The sequence below is a fragment of the Palaemon carinicauda genome, chromosome 33 (assembly GCF_036898095.1).
Source record: "Palaemon carinicauda isolate YSFRI2023 chromosome 33, ASM3689809v2, whole genome shotgun sequence".
NCBI classification, from domain to species: Eukaryota; Metazoa; Arthropoda; class Malacostraca; order Decapoda; family Palaemonidae; genus Palaemon; species Palaemon carinicauda.
Genome location: NC_090757.1, coordinates 31423073 through 31428804, shown reverse-complemented (window position 1 = coordinate 31428804; position 5732 = coordinate 31423073). Strand labels below are relative to the sequence as shown.

General features: G+C 33.7%; 1 protein-coding gene across 1 annotated transcript in view; it reads right to left on the bottom strand.

Moving 5' to 3' along the window:
* Oatp30B (Organic anion transporting polypeptide 30B) overlaps window positions 1-4514 on the bottom strand; it is a 330565-nt gene extending 326051 nt beyond the window's left edge. The window contains 1 exon segment of the mRNA XM_068356923.1: window positions 4257-4514. The gene's annotated coding sequence lies outside the window, so the exon portion shown is untranslated.
* Between the last annotated feature and the right edge of the window lie 1218 nt (window positions 4515-5732).

Genomic DNA, 5732 nt, shown 5'->3' with positions numbered 1-5732 from the left:
TATGGAGTTGAATATTAGAGATTAAAATTTTCAGATAACTGAAAAATACGTCCATTATAACAAGTTTGTACTGAAAAATACATCCTTTATAACATGTTTGTACTGAAAAATACGTCCTTTATAACATGTTTGTACTGAAAAATACGTCCTTTATAACAAATTTGTACTGAAAAATACGTCCTTTATAACATGTTTGTACTGAAAAATACGTCCTTTATGACATGTTTGTACTGAAAAATACGTCCTTTATAACGTCTGTACTGAAAAATACGTCCTTTATAACAGGTTTGTACTAAAAAATACGTCCTTTATAACATGTCTGTACTGAAAAATACGTCCTTTATAACATGTTTGTTCACAGTAGTCAATACTCTCAGCACTTGCATTCGCGAGCTTCGGCCATTCTTAGCACAACTTGGGGGAGACTTGTGAGCTCCTCGCTAAGATCAAATACAGGAAATACCGGAAGATAATATCGAAAGCCTGTTACTTGTGAGAAAGCAACGAATCACTACAAATTAAATGTACGCTTGATAAAAGTATCCATCGAGGGCCGGAGGTAAACTAAGGTGTACCTTGAAATAATTTAATTTATATAAAAGCTACCAAAACCACATTAAAATGAACAAGTGAAAGACAAAGAAGTTCTACGCTTGAAACAGTACCACCCCTTTAATAAGAATTATAAACTCCCCTATCCAGATTTCTCCCATTTTATTTACAAATTCACACTTTCCCTTGGCAGATCGCATTTTTCATCAGTTTTCACAGTACTAGCAGACCCTTCACAAAATAAACATAGCTTACTTGCATACAAAAAAAAAAAAAAAACATTGGTAATAGCTTAAAATGTTTAATTCTCAGCATATAAGCTTGTACACTCACTTGGCGAGGTAAGATACATTTTAACTCACGTTTTTTTCCCGTGCGGTTGACTCTTTTCATTCGCCATTTAAAAAGACGAGTTAATATATAACGAAAATTGACAAAATTTTACTCGTCTGAGGAAATTAAGCAAATTCCATACTAAAAACCTCAAGTAGGCTAAATCTATGCAAATTCACTCTTAAATATACGAAGATATACCCTACCCCATTTCTTACCAACATCCTAAGTCAGAATATATTCTTTTCACGGACATTAAATTGCAGATCCTGAACTAACTAGAACTGATAAAGAATGACACGAAGTTTAATCTTGAGAGAGAGAGAGAGAGAGAGAGAGAGAGAGAGAGAGAGAGAGAGAGAGAGAGAGAGAGAGAGAGAGATACAAACGCAAATAAAAATTACAAAATTGTTATCATCATAAATATACTGTATTTATAAGCGTCGGCTTATTTTAACGTGATCAATGAAAACTTGATTTGCTTTAATTGACTACACTGCTGTGATATAATAATGGCCAACCTCATCTTTTACTTTATTTTGAAGGGAGTTTTCCTAGCCTGTCACACATGGAAAACCTCAGCCCCCAGTTAAGCAGATATCTCTAAAGTATTTAGAAAATAGTTCAGCGTTATCGTAGCAATTAAAATAAATCTTCAACTTATACCCGAAGGCCTTTATATATCACCAGTCCTTCTGATGTCAAGTGGTTTATATTCATAAAAACTTAGGGCCGCATATTCGAAACCTCTAGAACCCACGCTCGAGGCTCATCTTGTCTCCATTAAATTGAAACTAAGCGTAACTAGTCTCATGTTGATATGATGTTTAGCCATTCTCTTAAATTCAAATATTTTGGACGTTCAATTATGATCACTCGAGTCACTGTGTTTAAAAGACAGTCATTGCAGTTGAATAAGTAAAACGGTAATCCTTTCTCAGTATGGGACTCATCAATTATCTTGCTACTATTGTTTATTATGATTTGTAACTGATAATTTGTACTATAGGTTACAATGGAGTAGCAGTAATCAATTCTATTTATAAAAAAGTTTATCGTCCGTTTTTTTATAGACCCTTCATCCATACATTTATAAATGCAATGTTTCTATGACAATATCCCAAAGAGACCAAATTGTCACTGATATAGTATTTATTTGGATGTTACCAAGGTTCCTATTTAGGTTTCCTTTCCCACCACCATATGCTTTTTTTTTTCTTTTAATTCTAATTGCTTCATGTCATCCATTCCCTAACACTAACAAAAACGTACTTTAAAATCTAAACTATAACACCCATGTCAATTATAGGGAAATAAAATTGCTCCATCTTCATATAGTTTCAACTTAAGTGTCTAAGTACTACTTGTGATATGCCAACAGCATAAATACAAAATAAGATTAGACCTAGTACACATCCCAGAGGCACACCACTTCTTTTGGTTCACATGGTGAATAAAAATTCCAGATTCGTATCCTATAGTTTTTGACAACCAAATAACCTTTTAGATACACGAAACTCAAAAGCATCATCATTTATACCAATGGATCGTAAATCGATTATTGATAGTTTATGCACAAGTGTTAAAAGAAACATGTAAAGATCAAAGACCAGATGTCACATTTTCTCAGCCGTCATTTCCAGACCACCTACAACAAATAACTGTCTACAGGCCATGTTACCTGGTAATATTATTATCATTACTAGCAAAGCTACAACCCTCGTAGGAAAAGAAAGATGCAATAAGCCCAAGGGCCCCAACAGATAACGACATCGGATAAATTGCAGTTTATTTCTTTGCCTCCTTGGTAATTCTGATAGTGTTAAATTATTAGATATAAATCATAATCCTTCGTATGATTCAGCACTAATCTGGTTCGGAATATCCACTAACCATACAATATATTTTCTATTTTGTCTTAAACGTAAAATCTCGTAGGCAGATATATCTAAATCGTTTATAGTTGACATAGGCCTAAGTCTTTTTACAGTTTATATGACAAGTCTGTTTTGACGTTGTTACTGATTTTAGTGAATGATTTATGGTTAATTTATTTCTCATTTAATTATTTCCTTATTTCTTTTCCTAACAGGGCTATTTTTCCCTGTTGGAGCCCTTGGGTTTATAGCATCTTGCTTTTCCAACCAGGGTTGTAGCTTGGCTGGTAATAATAATAATAATAATAATAATAATAATAATAATAATAATAATAATAATAAGAAGAAGAAAAACAAGAAGAAGAAGAAGAAGAAAAAGAAGAAGCTTTTGTAATAATAATAATAATAATAATAATAATAATAATAATAATAATAATAATAGCGTTTTCCCTTTTTATAACCATGTTACATCTTAGTCCAAAACATCTAAGCAAAGAATAAAGTACTGGACACTATGCTTGGAAATACAGTATATTTATGACAAAATGACAATTTTATCATTTATATTTGCTTTTGTATCTCTCTCTCTCTCTCTCTCTCTCTCTCTCTCTCTCTCTCTCTCTCTCTCTCTCTCTCTCTCTAGGCCTACTTGTTAAACGCGACCTCTTTTAAAACTGTAGGTTGACCTACGCCGCAAAATTTCGCAAACCAAGATTGAGCCTCGGCCAAAGCGCCTACTGCCATATAAGCGTAACCGGCAACATCGACATAAGATCAGACACAGATGGGGACTAATGGATTGAAAAGGACTCAATACCACGCAGTATTCTAGAAGTTTTATTCCAGCTGTTACCAAGTTGTGGAATGATCTTCCTAATCGGGTTGTTGAATCAGTAGAACTTCAAAAGTTCAAAGTTGGAGCAAATGCTTTTTTATGTTGACCAGACGGACATGAGTCTTTTTATAGTTTATATATGACATATCTGTTATGACGTTGTTACTTTTTTTTAGAATGATTTACTGTTAATTTGTTCTCTTCATTTATTTATTTCCTTATTTCCTTTCCTCACTGGGCTATTTTTCCCTATTGGAGCCCCTGGGCTTATAGCATCTTGCTTTTCCAATTAGGGTTGTAGCTTGGATAGTAATAACGATTTACTGTTAATTTGTTCTCTTCAGTTATTTATTTCCTTATTTCCTTTCCTCACTGGACTATTTTTCCCTATTGGAGCCCCTGGGCTTATAGCATCTTGCTTTTCCAATTAGGGTTGTAGCTTGGATAGTAATAACGATTTACTGTTAATTTGTTCTCTTCAGTTATTTATTTCCTTATTTCCTTTCCTCACTGGGCTATTTTTCCCTATTGGAGCCCCTGGGCTTATAGCATCTTGCTTTTCCAATTAGGGTTGTAGCTTGGATAGTAATAATAATAATAATAATACTACAATCAACCAGTATTTCGGGGGAAGGGAAACAACCACACCACTCACTCACCTGCTAACTCTTGAGATCGTCAACAAAGGAGCCACCTTCGCTGCTCGACTGTGCACTATCGCGAGTCCTACAGGAAAATATTCAAGTCTTTAAGACTTCCTTCATAGTTCAGCTCGAGTAGTCACTTAATTGCTATAACCATTCAGCCGATAGCACAAATTAGGGTAAAATCAAGTACCATCAAACAAACCGAACGCACAGAGTAAAAGGACCTTACGTGGTCTCACCTCCAACTCTCCACGAATACTGAACAGCTGATTTGACACGACGAGTTGGGAACCAGGGTTACCAGATCATTTCCACTGGATTATCGTACATGGACCTTAAAATTATCGTTTTTTTTAACCAAAATTATCGTACACACTTTCAACATGATTTTTAAGGAGTAACATATATAACTTACTTCAAAGTATTTTAGTATAATTGTTTAATCAAACAAACACACATTTGTATATACCTAAGGTATGTATCGCACATCGTAACGGACCTAAAATAGTCGTACATGTACGATAATTATCGTACGAATGGCAACCCTGAAACAGTTGCTCCGAGTTACCAGATATTGCTAGATACGACAATTACATCTATTCGATTGCATTGCCTTTAAATGCTTCTACCACAGATCAATAAAGGATTCTATGCGCTCAAAATTGTCTTAAAATTAAGAGTACATTTCCAATTTCATTGTAGGGACAAATTAGATAGGATTTGAAATAACACATGATGCACAGATACCCATTTACCGATATATTTCCAGATCGTGAATTTTCAGTTATGGCTTAGACAAATCTTTAATTACATTTACGAACTAAGGTCTTTTCGACTATTATATTGTCGACATTGCAATCAAAATAAATTATAAACAAGAGTTATATGCTACACAATCAATTAGCTCCACTGTGTGCATAATTGATTTGATCTACTCATAATAGTCTTTTATTTTCCGGTTCTGGAACCGAGGTACCTTTTGTTGACAAACCTAAGCATTATATATCGACAGTCGAGATTGAAAATATTAATATATTGCTGGCCTGAGACTTATAGGAATATTCTTATATCAACCGGAACCTTATATATGAAATATGGTACAAGCTTCTCGTGTTATAGCAAATTATATTAAACTTAAAAATATTCTGCACTTCGTTCCTTTTCGAGTCGTGGAAATGAAAATCTAACCACCCAAATATCATTATGCTACGGTAGCCATAATGATTCATGATAAAAAGTGATTATTATTATTATTATCATTATTATTAATTGTTAAGCTACAACCCTAGCTGGAAAAGCACAATGCTATAAGCCCAGGGGCTCCAACAGGGAAAATAGCTCAGTGAGGAAAGGAAAAAAAAAGGAAAATTAAATTTTTAAGAGTAACAACATTAAAATAAATATCTCCTATATAAACTATAAACACTTTAACAAAACAAGATGAAGAGAAATAAGATAGAATAGTGTTGATAATTTCCTTATATTGAA